Source organism: Zea mays, chromosome 4 (assembly GCF_902167145.1).
Source record: "Zea mays cultivar B73 chromosome 4, Zm-B73-REFERENCE-NAM-5.0, whole genome shotgun sequence".
NCBI classification, from domain to species: Eukaryota; Viridiplantae; Streptophyta; class Magnoliopsida; order Poales; family Poaceae; genus Zea; species Zea mays.
Window position 1 is genome coordinate 244,430,666 of NC_050099.1, and position 18,328 is coordinate 244,448,993.

At 46.2% G+C, this 18,328-nt stretch overlaps 2 pseudogenes across 3 annotated transcripts; both read right to left on the reverse strand.

The window, feature by feature from the left end:
- Window positions 1-14,604: 14,604 nt before the first annotated feature.
- LOC100216758 (serine-threonine protein kinase pseudogene) lies at window positions 14,605-17,426 on the reverse strand (annotated as a pseudogene). Its single transcript, NR_158977.1, has 8 exons — window positions 17,290-17,426; window positions 16,880-17,071; window positions 16,328-16,632; window positions 16,055-16,107; window positions 15,880-15,925; window positions 15,667-15,801; window positions 15,259-15,403; window positions 14,605-14,917 (listed from the first exon to the last, which is right to left on the reverse strand). The product of NR_158977.1 is annotated as a serine-threonine protein kinase pseudogene (transcript).
- Window positions 17,427-17,492: 66 nt separating this feature from the next.
- On the reverse strand, window positions 17,493-18,321 carry LOC103654884 (Glyceraldehyde 3-phosphate dehydrogenase, NAD binding domain superfamily pseudogene; annotated as a pseudogene). 2 transcript variants are annotated; one of them, XR_002268924.2, is made up of 5 exons: window positions 18,229-18,321; window positions 17,920-18,126; window positions 17,825-17,848; window positions 17,639-17,739; window positions 17,493-17,544 (listed from the first exon to the last, which is right to left on the reverse strand). The product of XR_002268924.2 is annotated as a Glyceraldehyde 3-phosphate dehydrogenase, NAD binding domain superfamily pseudogene, transcript variant X2 (transcript). The 2 variants fall into 2 exon arrangements; XR_004549370.2 differs by having other exon boundaries at window positions 17,825-18,126.
- Window positions 18,322-18,328: the final 7 nt, after the last annotated feature.

The window sequence follows — 18,328 nt, forward strand, 5'->3', positions numbered from 1 at the left end:
GGTGCCAAAGATTCACACTTAGCCAATAAAAAGACCAAGTATTGGGTTCAACAAAAGAGCAAAGGGACAACCGAAGGCACCTCTGGTCTGGCGCACCGGACTGTCCGGTATGCCACCGAACAGTGTCCGGTGCACCAGAGGACTCCAACTCAAACTCGTCACCTTCGGGAAAATCCAGAGGCAACTCCACTATAATTCACCGGACTGTCCGGTGTACACCGGACAGTGTCCGGTGCTCCAAGGAAGAGCGGCCTCAGGAACTCGCCGACTTCGGGAAACTCCAACGGTCAGAACCCAACGGCTTTGGTGACGTGGCTGGGGCACCGGACATGTCCGGTGTGCACCGGACTGTCCGGTGCACCATGCGACAGACAGCCCCACCAAACGGCTAGTTTGGTGGTTGGGGCTATAAATACCCCCCAACCACCCCACATTCAAGTCATCCAAGTTTTCCACTTCTCAACCACTTACAAGAGCTAGGCATTCAATTCTAGACACACCAAAGAGATCAAATCCTCTCCAATTCCACACAAGGCTTTAGTGATTAGCGAGAGAGATTTGCCGTGTTCCTTTGAGCTCTTGCGCTTGGATTGCTTCTTTTCTTTCTCACTTGTTCTTGTGATCAAAACTCCATTGTAGTCAAGGCAAGAGGCACCAATTGTGTGGTGGCCCTTGCAGGGAAGTTTTGTTCCCGGTTTTGATTTGAGAAGAGAAGCTCACTCGGTCCGAGGGACCGTTTGAGAGAGGGTAAGGGTTGAAAGAGACCCGGCCTTTGTGGCCTCCTCAACGAGGAGTAGGTTTGCAAGAACCGAACCTCGGTAAAACAAATCCGCGTGTCACACTCTTCATTTGCTTGCGATTTGTTTTGCGCCCTCTCTTTCGAACTCGTTATTATTTCTAACGCTAACCCGGCTTGTAGTTGTGATTAATTTTGAGAATTTCAGTTTTGCCCTATTCACCCCCCTCTAGGCGACTATCAGTATGGCTATAATTCACCGGACTGTCCGGTGAGCCAAAGGCCGCCAACGCAACGGTCGGCTGCCAAATCCGCGGGCGACGCGTGGCCCGCTCCAACGGTCGGCAGGGGGCCGGCACCGGACTGTCCGGTGTGCACCAGATAGTGTCCGGTGCGCCAACAGCTCCAAATCTGCAACGGTCGGCTGTGCCATTTTAGGAAGGCGATCTGCACCGGACATGCTACAGTGACTGTCCGGTGGTGCACCAGACTGTCCGGTGCGCCACTCGACAGAAGGCAAGAATTGCCTTCCCAGATTGCCTCCAACGGCTCCTAGCTGCCTTGGGGCTATAAAATGGACCCCTAGGCACTTGGAGGAGTACACCAAGCATTCTTTGATCATCTCTAAGCACCAAGACTCCATTTTCGCGCATTCGATTCTTCGTGATAGTGACTTGAGCTCTATTTGAGTAGAGAACTCCTCGCATTGTGTTGTGAGCTCAAGTTGTGGCCTGTGTGCATGATTGTGCTCGTGTTTTGGGTCTTGTGTGTGTTGCTCTTCCCTCCCTTACGTCTGTGCTTCTTTGTGATCATCAAATTCTAAGGGCGAGAGGCTCCAAGTTGTGGAGATTCCTCGCGAACGGAAAATAGTAAAAGAAAGGAAAACACTGTGGTATTCAAGTTGATCATTGGATCACTTGAAAGGGGTTGAGTGCGACCCTCGTCCATTGGGACGCCACAACGTGGAGTAGGCAAGTGTTATACTTGGCCGAACCACGGGATAAATCACTGTGTCTCTTGTGCTTGCTTTCTTCATGATTATTGTGTTTCATAAGAGCTTGGTCCTTAGCCACTTGATTCTATTATGCTAACACTTAACCAAGTTTTATTGGCTATTAGTTGTTGAATTTTACAGGATCACCTATTCACCCGCCCTCTAGGTGCTCTCAATACCTCTGTTGATTCGTCATCCGAGCTGCTTTGGTCGCACTCTACTATATGCACGTTGTGATGAATTGTTTTAGTAGTTTCTTTGCTTCGGCTTTCACAAGCTAAAGCCCTTTGATGTAATTGTGCTAGCGTAAAAAACTAGATACCTTCTAATCTTTCTTTTAAATATTATCGCAGTCCATTGAATGCTAATCCTGCTAGCTGTTTTTCTGCTAAGTGAATTTGAAAGCATCGGTTTCTTGTATCCCAGAACCTCCGGATGTATTCATTAACCGATTCGTCTTTCCCCTGTCGCAGGGCCACTAGGTCTACCAAATCTAATTCATAATCACCGGAAAAGAAGTGATCGTGGAATTTTTGTTGTAACTCCCCCATGACAAAATAGAATTAGAAGGTAATGTGGCGTACCATGCGAACGCGGTTCTTGTTAAAGACAATGAAAATAAACGCACGCGGAACGCTTCTCTGTCAGCCAATTCTCCTAATTGTGCTAGAAACTGGCCTATGTGTTCACGCGTGCTTTTCCCTTGGTCACCCGAAAATTTTGCGAATTCGGGTATCCTGGTTCCCTATGGGTATGGGTGGTGATCAAATCGGATGTCATAAGGTTTCCGATATGATTGACCCAGGGACCGTGCTTACTCTGAGCTTATCTCAGAACGCCCTGGCTATTTCCTCCCTCACTATATCAATGGCAGCCGATGCGAGACCACCGGCTCTTTGGTCAAATATAGGTGGGGTTGGCTAGATATTAGCATGTTGTCTTCCCCCCATTGGATTGAGTTATGTGGTGCATTACTATTTGCCCTGTATGGTTCATAGGATTGACTGTTCCTTTCTGGCCTTCTAGGCGGGGCCGGAAAGTACTCGCTCCCATGGGCCTGAGACTTTGTATTAATGGGTTGGTGCATTGTATAGTGTGATGGGAAGTGTTGCTGGGACGGGTGAGGATTCAGATAACAATCCTCCTCAAAAACTCTAAGCTGGACCGTCCGGTTGGATATGCGGACCGTCCGGCGGTATGCGCGGACTGTCCGGGTATGTGCCCGCCCCGTCCGTGATTGTACACGGACCGTCTGTCGCTGTATGCGGACAGTCCGATTGGGTAATTTATAGCTTGCGCAGTACGTTGTGGTTCGGGTGCATGTCTCGGTAATTCATTAAAAATGGGACCGGCCGCCGTTGGCCCGGACGGTCCGCGCTCATGTGCGGACGGTCCGGACATGCGTAGATCGGCGAATTTATCGCCAATGTGTGTAGGAGGTTGTGGTTGACTAGGGCACGTGTCTATCGGTATCCCATAAAGGGGTTGTAACTGGTCGTGACAACCTGTAGCCGATGAATTACGCGTGTTTTCCCCTAATTCAACCTCGTGCGAAGGAAAATTTGCAATAGTAGGTTTATCAAACGCACGTACCAGCCCCCTATAATCATTTTGCATACCCCTATGATATTTTGCATTTGTTCTCGCTATTCATCTACATAATTCTTAAGAGATTGTATCTCGTTTGTGTTGCTTACCTTGGGAGTGGTTGTGGTAGGTCGAAGCGAAGCCAGATCCGTCGCCCGTTGCCGAATGACTTTGTTGTTCCTGTCCACTTTGAAATTGGCCAGGAACTTCGCCTTTGCCTCTTGGATCAGCTGCTCCTTGTGCTCCTCGAACTAGAGCTGTTCATCAGCCGACAAGATTCCCCAAGTCGATTCTATGATATTGCTGGGGGAGACTTCAGAGCTATCCCTTGAACCGGCCATTGAGGGCCGATTTGATGGGTCTATATGTGTTGTCCCCAACGGAGTCGCCAAAAGTGTGTTGGTACCTTTTCTGGGCACCAATCACTGCGTGAGAACCGGCGGCGGTGCTCACTGCACAGACGCGGACGGTCCGCGACCTAGAGCAGGGCTTAAGGTTTCCTACCCGACGGCCGGACGGTCCACGCGTGCGCAGGGGCGGCGAAGGTCGCCGACGACGCCTGTATCTCGCTCCTGGGAGGGACCCCGTTGGGAGGAGAGATCCTAGGTGTTGTCTAGGCTCGGTAGGCCGACATAGACTCCTCTAATCGACGTAGAGTCGAAAAAAAGCGGAGAATTTGTGAATTAGAAGGCTAAACTAGAAATAGACTAGAACTACTCCAAAATGTACAAGAAATAAATGCGAGATAAACAGATTATTGATTCGATTGATGATTACAAATCGGCCGTATTCTTCTGTATTTATAGAGGAGGGGGGCTGGACCCGGTACAAACAAACTCCCCGAGCTAATTCCGTGAATCTAGCTAACAAACACAGCAAGAAACTCGGAATCCTATTCGTTTCTGCGCACGCGCGGACCGTCCGGACAGTGGGCCGGACCGTCCGGCGGCTGATTAAGGTGCTCAACAATCATAACGCTATGTTTCTGGCGTGTAATAATTTATAACTTTTCTAGAACAGCAATAAAACAAATAAATATCTTTCTCATATATATATGTAATATTTTTAAATTGGAAAAATAGCCCCCTCAAATAACCCAATTTAAAATATGCTTCTACAAAAATGAAAATACGACATCGTTACTCAGTCTCAGATCACCGCAACTCAGACCGCATGCATGTGATTTTCACACCGCGCGCATGCATGGTTTATAAATTGAAATTTTCATCTTTGTTATACGAAAACGATCCTAATGCATGCACGGTGCATCTGCGCTGCGCACGATGCATACATCCGTTGCAGATTCTACATGAGTCCTACAGAGCACGCGGCGCCGGTAGTGGCTCGTCGGCGCACTTGAGGCAGTAGCAGGTGCCCTTATTGCACTCCCCGCCGACGAAGCCATTGCCGACCGCCACGCACTCGTTGCGGCAGTAACGAAGGCCGTTGCTTCCGTGGCAGGCGTTGGGGTCCGGCGCAGGGTACTCCAGGCACCACGCTTCCACACCAGCATCTGCACACCACCAAAAACAATTTTCATGTATTTTTTAGTCATCAGTTTGGTTGTCATCAGTTTTACTCTTAGTCTGTACTGCAGTGCGAGCTTATTACCATGAGACATGAAGGCTACTGCCAGCAGCAGCAGGGCAGATGCGACGAGGGCTGTGGCCTGGCGAGCCATATGGCTTCTCTTCTTGGGATGTCGATCGAGAAGGAGAGTGAAGGGTGGTGGATTTGTTGGATACTGATGCACGATCGACTCTGCCGAGAGGGGCTGCTTTTATACAAGCGGAGGGTAACCGAGAATTAGCTAGGCGGCGAAGAAGAAGCCCCAAAACCTGCACGGGATTGATTGCGAATAATGCCCTTCTACTTTTGTTGGGCAGTAAAATAGAAGCGTTTCTCGGATTCTATGATACAGGATTGGCAAGGTTAGATTGGTTGCTAGTAATAAAGAATGTCTAAAGTTCTGTTCGATCTATTCACTATTGGAAAGTTAAGGTGGCTAGGAACTGTCAAAAATTAGTATTTCACATAAAAAATAATTTATTTTGAGACTATCTCCAACAGCTTAGGGCCTGTTTGTTTCAGCTTATAGATCATATAATCCGAATTATAATCTAAATTATATAATTCATATTATAATTTAAATATATTATAATTTATATGTAGCTGTTTGGTAGTTTAGATTATATAAATGTAGATTATTCACAAAAACAACAATGGGTAAAGAATGATGACATATATTGTAATTTCTATTTAAATAACCATGGGTAGTGGGTCTTTTACCAAAATAATCTCAAATAAGTCTTGAGGAGATTATGAGATTATCATAATTTGTGCTTTAGATTATATAATCTGAACTCATAATCTAGTTGTTTGTTTACTTACTGGATTATTTGCGCTGGATTATATAATCTGGAGAGATTATAACCTGAAACAAACAGGGGCTTAGACTATCTCCGGCAGCTCACTCATCCTCATCCTCGTATTAGAACTTTACTCTGCAAACAGTGCAGTCTGCACTGTAAAATGGTGCAAAACAATGTTTTAGGTGATCATACGGGTGAATTGTTGGACATGGTCTTATCCATCATATCTCATATCATATTTTCAAATTCAAACTTCAATCTACAAACAATGCAATCTATAGTGAAAACCGTATTGTGCATGACTATATGTATGATCTGCCAGAGACAGCCTCAGTGGCATTAGAGTTATTCTCGGTGACACCATTTCAACAAAAGTTCTGCATTGAAAATGGACATTATTTTTTGTGGCCCTAGGCCAACCACTGAAAATAATTTGGACACAACTTTTTTTTGCGGCTGCTAATGGATGCTGCCAATAAGCCAACTTATTTTTGACGGCGTGTTCTGGCAGCCAAAAATAAGTTGGTATATTTTTTGGCGCATATTAGCGGCCGGCCACCGAAAATAGATCATTTTCAGGATCTAGAATATTATTACTGTACGCATATTTTTTTTTCACACGCCGTATGGTTTACGAATTGAAACTTCATATTTCTTATACGAAAACAATCCTAATGCATGCACGGCGCCGGCGCATCTGGGCTACGCATGATGCATGCATCCGCTGCAGACTCTATATGAGCCCTACAGAGCACGCGACGCCGGTGGTGGCTCGTCGGCGCACTTGAGGCAGTAGCAGGTGCCCTTATTGCACTCCCCGCCGACGAAGCCATTGCCGACCCCCACGCACAAGTCGCGGCAGTAACGAAGGCCGTCGCTTCCGTGGCAGCAGTTGGGGTCCGGCGAAGGGTACTCCAGGCACCACGCTTCCACACCAGAATCTGCACACCACCAAAGATTTTTCATGTGTTTTTCCCAGCAAACAGAAAAGAGATCGAAGGCCATTATATACGTGTTCTATACTGCAGTGCGAGCTTATTACCATGAGACATGAAGGCTACTGCCAGCAGCAGCAGCGCAGATGCGAAGAGGGCTGTGGCCTGGCGAGCCATATGGCTTCAGCTGCTTGCTCGATCGAGACGCTCGTGAGGGATTTGTTGGATGCTGATCTGCACTGGGATGGATCGATGATCGTCTCTGCCGATGGTGGCTGCTTTTATAGAATGGGAGGGTAACCGAGAATTAGTAGGCCGCGAAGAAGAAGCCCTAAAACCTGCACGGGATTGATTGCGAATAATGCCCTTCTAATTTTGTTGGGCAGTAAGATACGATGCCCTTCTAATTTTCTGGCACTGGCAGCAAATCAGCGTTCACTGATCTTGATCTTCCAATTGTTAGCAGCAACAATTTGGGTGCTGAGACTACAGGGGAATTCGGACGGTACTCCTCTAAGGCAAACTGGGTCGGCAGATTTGTTCCAAATGAGGCTATACTAGCTCAATTTTAACTGCTATGTCTGTTACGTGATGCTGCTTCTTGTTGAGACTCTGCAAAACACATGAGCGTTCCATTTTCCAAACCTTTTCTGTAGAAAAACTTCAGCTTAATTTCAATGCATATTATTGTGCAACAGACAGATTGGTGCAAAACAAAGAAAAATACGGTGCAAGTCGACGGATTGCCATTGCCATCCTATATTTCCATTAATACCGCCTCATTCAGATTGGGCAGCAAAATAGAAGCGTTTCCCGGATTCTAAGATACGATGCCTATCTGAGGATTGTTAAGGCCCAAGGCAGCAAATCAGCGTTCACCGATCTTGATCTTCCAATGCAATTGTTAGCAGCAGATACTATACTAGCAGCAATTTTGGTGCCGAGACTACCGGGGATTCGGACGGTAGGCAAACTAGATCGGCAGATAGGTAAAATTGTTGTAATCGTTCAATTGTCAATAGGCGACAGCAAATACATGAGCGTTCAATTTTTCACGATATGGCGAAGTGGTTTTATTAAAGCGTGCAAATAACGATTTACACGAACGAACAATGTGTGCGCGAACAGCATAATGCGCGAAACAGCACGCAAATAACATGCAGACCGGACGCGCGTGCACGAACATGCAAATGGACGACGACTACGTACACGACATGCGCTAAACGACGCACGAACAACGCGAGACGACACGCACGACAACACGTGACTATTGCGCCGGGGTCGCGCAAGGGCCGAGCCAGATTACGCAGGCCGCGCGGGCTGTGCAGACGAGCTACGCCAGGTCGCCGCGCTGGCTGGCTACACCGACTGGCCGCGGGCTGGCCGCGTCGGACTAGCCGCAGCATGGAGGCCGCTCGACCGCCTGGTGGGGCACGCCTGCAACGGGGCAAAGCTCTAACAGACGGCAGCACTACAGAGGCCGGCGGGCGAGACCAGCTTGGCGCGGGCGGCTGCGCCACGAGGGCGATCCCGATACGGACGGGCTCGACGGTTCTATGTGCGAGAGGGAGGAGAGCGGACATGGGGGGAGTTTTCTTACTGCGCGGGCGCAGGATGAGCAATGTCGTGGTTGCAGCATTGTGGGGCAGTTAGTAGAGAAGATGAACAGGGCACCACGCTGACATGTGGGGCAGCTGGCTAGGGGTGGGCGGATGGACGCGGCCGCGGCTGTGCCTGCGCAGCGCGCGTGGGCCGACCGGGGTGGGTGGCTGGGCCACGGGTGTGGGAGCGAGCTGGGCCACGGCTGGCAGCCTGGGCTGGCTATGCTGGGCCGCAGGGGAAGGGGCCAAGTGGGATAGCCGGGAGGCGAAGGGAGGGATGGGCCCTTTTCCTTTTCTCTCCTAATTTCTTTATCTTCTCTTCTTTTCTATTCTCTCTACCAATTCAAATCGAATTTCTTATTAAATACATGCTCCATAAAATCACTCATCAAATAAAATATGCTTCGGCATGATGGAACAACAAAACCACCTCTAGTATTTTATTTTACCATGCTTACATATAGATATAAAATAAAGACATTCTCCACTATTTAGAGAAAAGGAAAAGAAAATCAAAGAAAAGGGAGGGTAACACCTGAATTTAGTGGATATTAGAAAAAAAATTATACCCTAAATTTAGGGTGTACACAAGGCCACCTTCGAGTAGGAGACTCAGTCACGGCTCACCTGAGGTCACCCTCGGGTGGGAGGCACAGTCAAGCCTCACCCGAGGCCATCCCTGGGCAGGAGACACATTCACAGCTTGACAAGGGTGGTGGCCTAGGGTACAGCTTGACAAGGGTGGCCTAGGGTGGGAGACGCAGATTTGTTCCAAATGAGGCTATACTAGCTCAATTTTAACTGCTACGTCTGTTACGTGATGCTGCTTCTTGTTGAGACTGCAAAACACATGAGCGTTCCATTTTCCAAACCTTTTCTGTAGAAAAACTTCAGCTTAATTTCAATGCATATTATTGTGCAACAGACAGATTGGTGCAAAACAAAGAAAAATACGGTGCAAGTCGACGGATTGCCATTGCCATCCTATATTTCCATTAATACCGCCTCATTCAGATTGGGCAGCAAAATAGAAGCGTTTCCCGGATTCTAAGATACGATGCCTATCTGAGGATTGTTAAGGCCCAAGGCAGCAAATCAGCGTTCACCGATCTTGATCTTCCAATGCAATTGTTAGCAGCAGATACTATACTAGCAGCAATTTTGGTGCCGAGACTACCTGGGGATTCGGACGGTAGGCAAACTGGATCGGCAGATAGGTAAAATTGCTGTAATCGTTCAATTGTCAATAGGCGACAGTAAATACATGAGCGTTCAATTTTTCACGATACGGCGAAGTGGTTTTATTAAAGCGTGCAAATAACGATTTACACGAACGAACGATGTGTGCGCGAATAACATGCGCGAAACAGCACGCAAATAACATGCAGACCGGACGCGCGGCGCGCGTGCACGAACATGCAAATGGACGACGACTACGTACACGACATGCGCTAAACGGCGCACGAACAACGCGAGACGACACGCACGACAACACGTGACTTGCGCGCAAGTCCGACGTGCTGCGCGCAAGTCGAATCGCATGGCAGCGAGGGTGCGACGGGGCTGTGCGCAAGGGGTAGACGAGGGGTAGACGAAGCTCACTTCGCGACGACGGCGGACGGCGAGACAAGTTTGCGGTGAGGCTATTGCGCCGGGGTCGCGCAAGGGCCGAGCCGGATTACGCAGGCCGCGCGGGCTGTGCAGACGAGCTACGCCAGGTCGTCGCGCTGGCTGGCTGTGCCGGCTGGCCACGGGCTGGCCGCGTCGAACTAGCCGCAGCATGGAGGCCGCTCGGCCACCTGGTGGGGCCCACCTGCAACGGGGCAAAGCTCTGACAGACGGCGGCACTGCAGAGGCCGCGGCGAGCGAGACCAGCTTGGCGCGGGTGGCTGCGTCGCGAGGGCGACCCCGATACGGACGGGCTCGACGGTTCTATGTGCGAGATGGAGGAGAGCGGACATGGGGGCAGTTTTCTTACTGCGCGGGCGCAGGATGAGCAATGTCGTGGTTGCGGCATTGTGGGCAGTTAGCAGGGAAGATGAACAGGGCACCACGCTGACATGTGGGCCAGCTGGCTAGGGGTGGGCGGATGGACGAGGTCGCGGCTGTGCCTGAGCAGCGCGCGTGGGCCGACCGAGGTGGGTGGCTGGGCCACGGGCGTGGGAGCGAGCTGGGCCGCGGCTGGCAGCCTGGGCTGGCTAGCACGCGCGGAGGGGAGGGCGTGCTGGGCCGCGGGGGAAGGGGCCAAGTGGGCCAGCCGGGAGGCGAAGGGAGGGATGGGTCCTTTTCCTTTTCTCTCCTAATTTCTTTATCTTCTCTTCTTTTCTATTCTCTCTACCAATTCAAATCGAATTTCTTATTAAACTAGATGAGTGCCCGTGCGTTGCAATGACAACATATAATAATATGATGAATTATGTACAAATGTGTGTTTCATTGTTATAGTACTATGTCCGTGCTTTGCACACAATCATATTTGATACCCATAAAAAATATATATTCTATACACATTTGGATCTTCTATACACATTTAGATCTCGACATGTCTCATTCCCTCCAACGAAATAAGTCCAAGAAATTATGTTTGAGACCTAAATGACCTCAGAACAAATGTTTACATTCTGACAAATCTTTTTAAGATGCTAGAACATATTCGATCTTTAGAAATAACCATAGATTCCAATATGAAAAATCAGCTTGCTGACATTTCCTTGGCTCCACGGTGTCGTTGTCACCGCCACACAAGAACATCGGTCCCTCGTAGCCGCCACAATACGCCCTCCCTACAACCACGTGCACAACAGCGCAACAAAACGACCCGACATATAGCAATAAAAGGCAACAATCAAAGACATTTACTGAAAATAATGTTGATGCACTAAACACTTTTGAAAAAAAAGAATGAAGGTAGTAAATCAAAGGCATAAACGTTGAGCAATTAGATCCCGAACAGAAAAAATATCAGTAATGACTGGCTTTTTCATGAGAATGCTAGTCTTCACCTTTGATTGGGGGTGAAATACTTATTCTCCATTGTCTCCTTGTCGTTGCACTCTAGCTTCTCCAATCACCAGTCATACGATCCACAAATCACCAATCAAATCCCATTCTTCCAAATGCAAACCTTTCCTGAAGCACAATGAAATGCAATTTTAAATGCTAATAGCACAAGGAAAGATTTACTAAAATAAGATAAGCTGCTCATGTTATAGGGTAAATCTACTGAATGACTTCCCTCTTAAAAGCACAAACCTGATTTTTTCATACAACATGTGGGTTTTTATGAAATATTTGTAGGTGTGGCGTCCCTGTGCAATCATAGCTTGTTCTATGGAGCCAATGGTGCCCATCACACGAGCAAGTAATGTTGTAGGAGAATCATTTTGGAAAAGGGACTGAAAAGCATATAGAACACACTCATCAACTTCCATGCACCATAGAAGCATATGACAGAAAATAGATAAAAACAAATATCTTGAAATCATAATAAAAAACAAGATACATAGTTTCTAAGCATCACCTTCACTATGTCCCCACATGTTGGGATGAAGAACCTCCACAAACTTCTAAAGGGAGAACATGTGTTAGGACTAACAAATGTGTGTTTCGAAAAAGATAGACCTTGTGCAGCGTGTCAGGCAGGAAAACAAGTGGGGAGCACTCATCACAACAAGAACGTGATGACAACATCAAGACCACTGGAGCAACTACATGTGGACCTCTTCGGACCCGTTGCCTACCTTAGCATCGGGGGAAGTAAGTATGGTCTTGTTATTGTTGATGATTTTTCCCGCTTCACTTGGGTGTTCTTTTTGCAGGATAAATCAGAAACCCAAGGGACCCTCAAGCGCTTTCTAAGACGGGCTCAAAACGAATTTGAGCTCAAGGTGAAAAAGATAAGAAGCAACAACGGGTCCGAGTTCAAGAACTTACAAGTGGAGTACCTTGAGGAGGAAGGGATCAAGCACGAGTTCTCCGCTCCCTACACACCACAACAAAACGGTGTGGTAGAGAGGAAGAACATGACGCTTATCGGCATGGCGAGGACGATGGTAGGAGAATTCAAGACACTCGAGCGATTTTGGTCGGAAGCTGTGAACACAGCTTGCCATGCCATAAACTGGCTCTACCTTCATCGCCTCCTCAAGAAGACGTCGTACGAACTTCTAACCGCTAACAAACCCAACGTATCATACTTTCGTGTTTTTGGGAGTAAACGTTACATTCTAGTGAAGAAAGGTAGAAATTCCAAATTTGCTCCCAAAGCTATAGAAGGGTTTTTACTAGGTTGTGACTCAAATACAAAGGCGTATAGAGTCTTCAACAAATCATCGGGTTTGGTTGAAGTCTCTAGCGATGTTGTATTTGATGAGACTAATGGCTCTCCAAGAGAGCAAGTTGATCTTGATGATATAGATGAAGATGATGTTCCGACGGCCGCCATACGCACCATGGCGATTGGAGATGTGCGACCACAGGAACAACAAGAGCAAGATCAACCTTCTTCGTCAACGATGGTGCATCCCCCAACTCAAGATGATGAACAGGTTCCTCAAGAAGAGGCGTGTGATCAAGGGGGAACACAAGAAGAACAAGTGATGGAGGAAGAAGCATCACGGGCCCCTCCAACTCAAGTCCGAGCGACGATTCAAAGGAATCATCCTGTCGACCAGATTATGGGTAATATAAGCAAGGGAGTAACCACTCGCTCTAGATTAGCTAATTTTTGTGAGCATTACTCGTTTGTCTCTTCTATTGAGCCTTTCAGGGTAGAAGAGGCCTTGCTAGATCCGGACTGGGTGTTGGCCATGCAGGAAGAGCTCAACAATTTCAAGCGAAATGAAGTTTGGACCCTGGTGCCACGTCCAAAGCAAAATGTTGTGGGCACTAAGTGGGTGTTCCACAACAAACAAGACGAGCACGGGTTGGTGACAAGGAACAAGGCTCGACTTGTGGCAAAAGGTTATGCCCAAGTTGCAGGTTTGGGTTTCAAGGATACTTTTGCTCCTGTGGCTAGGCTAGAGTCTATTCGCATCCTATTAGCCTATGCCGCTCACCACTCTTTCAGGTTGTTTCAAATGGATGTGAAGAGCGCTTTCCTCAACGGGCCAATCAAGGAGGAGGTGTACGTGGAACAACCCCTGGCTTTGAGTATGACAGGTACCCCGACCATGTGTGTAAGTTCTCTAAGGCGCTCTATGGACATAAGCAAGCCCCAAGAGCATGGTCTGAATGCCTTAGAGATTTCTTAATTGCTAATTCTTTCAAGGTTGGGAAAGCCAATCCAACTCTTTTCACTAAGACTTGTAACAGTGATCTTTTTGTGTGCCAAATTTATGTCGATGACATAATATTTGGTTCTACTAATCAAAAGTCTTGTGAGGAGTTTAGAAGGGTGATGACACAAAAATTTGAGATGTCGATGATGGGCGAGTTGAACTACTTCCTTGGGTTCCAAGTGAAGCAACTCAAGGACGACACCTTCATCTCACAAACGAAGTATACGCAAGATCTTCTCAAGCGGTTTGGGATGAAGGACGCCAAGCCCGCGAAGACTCCAATGGGAATCGACGGACATGTCGACCTCAACAAAGGAGGTAAGTCCGTTGATCAAAAGGCATACCGATCTATGATAGGGTCTTTACTTTATTTATGTGCTAGTAGACCGGATATTATGCTTAGCGTATGCATGTGTGCTAGATTTCAATCCGACCCAAGGGAGTGTCACCTTGTGGCCGTTAAGCAAATTCTTAGATATTTAGTTGCTACGCCTTGCTTTGGGATTTGGTATCCAAAGGGGTCTACCTTTGACTTGATTGGATACTCAGACTCCGATTATGCTGGATGCAAGGTTGATAGGAAGAGTACATCAGGGACGTGCCAATTCCTAGGAAGGTCCCTGGTGTCTTGGAGTTCAAAGAAACAAACCTTCGTTGCCCTATCCATCGTTGAGGCCGAGTATGTTGCCACAGGACAGTGTTGCGCGCAACTACTTTGGATGAGGCAAACCCTCCGGGACTTTGGCTACAATCTGAGCAAAGTCCCACTCCTATGTGATAACTAGGTGGGTGCCCGTGCGTTGCGACGGAACCATATCTCTACTACTCTATAAGACTCTAATAGGTGTGTGCCCGTACGTTGCTACGGTTTATTTATATCACGAGAGGTGCATGTTAAATCTAGGACACATAATCGAGAGGTGCAAGTTAATTAGATTCCAATACCTTCTCAAGTAGTTTAACTCTATGAAATCAATATAGAATTAAAAGTTACTACAAATTTAGATTGATGGCAACATAAAAGGATGCATGCACCTACAAACCCATAGAAAATATCATAAATATGGGGAGGGGTTGGTGAGCTTAGCAGATCACAAGTTCGGACGTGACGTGGACTGACTTACAATCGTCTCCAACTAACATGCCAAACATAATGGTAAGCGTCTAAGTGCACCTCCATGTCTCATCAACTTAAACCAGAGTTCAAAGCTAATATTTGGAGTCCCAAATAAGGAAACATCAGGCAATTTAATAACCACCATCGAAATCAGGTGATCCACATACACCAAGGTAATATTTCGAATCCTTAGACTTCTTATTGTACATCACACATAGCAAGTAGTTCACGAGGTGCTGGGAAAACATCAGTGCCTTCTCCTGGGTGGGGTCCTTGAACGAGCTCTTGGTGGTGACCTGACAAAACACAAAAAGTACCGGATAATATTTCATTTAGTTAGTGGCTAAGAAACAACCAAGCATAAAAAAAGAACTGAGGGGAAATAGTAACAACCCAAGCATCTATTAGCCCTGACAATTTATAAAACCTCCTTCCATCACCAAATCAGGATCAGATCAAACCTTTCTTTAGATATTTTAAACTCTAATGTTGAGCATCATTGTGAAATATGTACCACCCAAATATTTGGGTCCAACAAACTAACACAGCTAGCCAAAAAGGGGAAGGGAAAACTAAGCGCTGCACCTTGCCTTGTTTTTCCCCTACCGAAATTGTAGAAAAAGGGAGAAGGGAATACCATTTCCGAGTATGTTTGCGTTTAGCAGGGCCACTGCTAAATGCCCAATCAACACTCATTATTTGTTTATAAAGGTCAGCTCCATCCAGATCTTTTATTGCAACCTGAACTTCTTCAAACTTCTCGTATTCAATCAAAGCGTAGCCTTGTACAGAGGAAGGGGAAAAAACAAAAAACCAACGCTTGAGAAAATGTGGGGGAAAAGACCCTGGTATTTAAACAACAGATGCCAGATATGAAAGTACTCATTTAGTCATTTTCAAGATGACGCATATATAAAGCTTCTTCCGCCCTAAATTGTTGACTAATTACTATCAAGGAGTGCTTTCAGGAATTATATGTTACAAGAGTTGTCAAATTCTAAAATGAGGAATGTGTTCAGGAGTATTTATGAAAAATAAAACAGACCTTGACAAATCCGGTACGCTGGTCCAAATTCAGTATGGTGCAAACTTACAACTTCTTACATCAAACCAACAGCCTCATCAATCTGTCCCTGCTCCTCTTTGATTTTGGCAAGTCTTTTTATCAATCTTGCTCTCTCTATACCAACATAAATATATAGATGAACAACTGTAAAATTATGAACTGGTATCCCACGAACCATAAATGTAAAATTACCTTCTCATAGAAGTTATAGAAAGTCCATGAAACGGTTGTGCATGTCCTGCATAAACATGCAAGTCACATCATGGGAGAGAGTACATAAAGAAGAGCTTATGTGAACTATGTCCCAGTTTCTGTTAAAATGACAGTTGAGGATCATCATATGAGTTGCAGACTATTAAATTCATACTTTGGAGGTTTGAATGACTCTCCTACTTGATGCCACAGCTTGCATGATGTCACCTGCTCAGTGTTGATGCAACTAATTAGCGAACGAGCATATGAGGCAAAATATCTCTCTCCCTCCCCCTCCCCCACACAGCCAAGTTATTCAGCCAAATCTGCTTTACAAGAAACTGGTGGGAAATAGACACGACCACAAATCAACAGATATATGTTTAGAGTCACACAAAGAAATAAAATAAAATAAATGTTAGATTGACGTAGTTTAAAAATATCTCACCAATTTGGTTGAGAATAGAAACACAGAGAGATGTTTGGTATGAACATTCAGAAGTGGAACGAACGAAAGAAACAACATGTACTGTCTCAAGCTGCCTGATGTGAAGTACTCTATGATGATATTTACAATGTCCTTGTCCTCATCGATCCAAGAGGCAAACAGCTTGACAATGTTCTTGTGCCTGAAGGTCCTCAGCAGTTGGATCTCTGTGCTTAGCTGCTCCATATTCTATGAGCAAACCATGACAGAGTCGTTGATCCTTGACTGACTCCATGCAACCTCAACACCCTCCAGCTTGTCAAAGGCTTTATAGTTGTATATCCATATCAAATCAGAGTTGAGGAACACATAGGAGCACTTGGATCTCTATGGATTGATTGGTTGATTAGCTAGCCTCCTCCTGTCCAGTGTTTTTTTTCACAAAAGTAACAATTTTGTTTGTTATACATTTTTAGTTGTGGTCTAGACTTTGTATTTATAAACAAAGAAACTACATTTAATCCAGTAAACAAGAAACAAAAAGATCAATAGATAATATTGGCTGAAGGATACACAGTCTTAGTGGAGTCTAGATCCTCGGAAGATGAATCCAACCATGATTGACCAAGAAAACACATATCAATTTGGATTGATCGGAGTCTACGACCCTCGGAAGATGAATCCACAATTCCTTGTATGGAGCATAGAACAAAAGAAGTCTGTGTAACCTCCAACCATGATTGGTAGAACCATCTCTATATCACTCTGCATTACCAAATCAGAGCATTGGTCATGATTATCCTTTATTATTACCCTCAGAAGAGACAGGGCATGTGGGTAGTAATGAACAATATGAAATGAATATCCCATGGTATTAATAATAACTATTTCATTATTTAGATTGACAAAAAACTGATTAATGTAGATTGTTTATTTGGCTGTTGTGGTATGTGAACCATCAAAACTAAGTAAAATAAGAATACCCCATGGTATTAATCATACGCAGAAGATCGAGAGGCAACTGCGCCCAGCAGCCCTCCCGCGGCGCCTCGTCCAGCTCGGCTGCCGGCGCTCGCCCGGCCCCGGCGTGGCCCCCTGGCCGGAACCGTAGCACGCCGCGCGACACGATGGCGCCGATCTCGCCCTTCATCTCCTGGATCATGCTGCTGAAAGGCATCGCCTTTCTCGGTCCTCCCACGCCGAAACCACCACACATATTTCACACCTCATCAGCCCAGCTGCCATATATAGATATAGAGGGATTGCTTCTTTGTTTGTTCTTTGCAAATGTCCTTTCTTGGCCGACGAGACACAATAGCCGAGGGACCATACCATGTAGTCGGTGCTGATGAAGCGGTCGTTCACGACGACGAGCTCGACATCGTCACTCTGTAGGGCCACCCTGGCCACCAGCCTTCCGATCCTACCGAACCCTGCACCAACAAAAAAACGATAAAAACCCACACGACTGGCATAACTCAAATACATCACAACTCAGATTGGAGGATGCGAACTCACCATTGATCCCAATCTTGATCTTGGCTGCATATACCAGAGCACAAACATAAGCAACCAAGCCATAAAAAACAATCAGTAAAAATAACAGTACCAACTTGCACATCAGAAGCCCCGCGAGCACAGAAGTGTATAGAACATATGAATCTGCTAGCAAGTATTCCTTAAGAAGTATTTCTGCTTTATACTTATAGGCCTTAGCTGCCATGATTGGGTCAACAGGAAAATCCATAATCTGATCCATCAAGTCAACAGTCAGATTGTTGAACAGAGTGGTTCCATTCCCCACAATCCATAAGCAATGCCTACAACAAATTGTTAAAAATTAAATAGTTTTATTATCATGCACCAGATAAAAGATTATGAAGTAATTGAAGTGAAATTTAAATGCTTGGCGCAGAACTTACTTGGCCCTTGTTAACAATATATAGTATAGATATGTGCTCGTGCGTTGCGATGGAAGTAAAAAATTTGTATGAAACATTGATACGGAACGACAAAAATCAC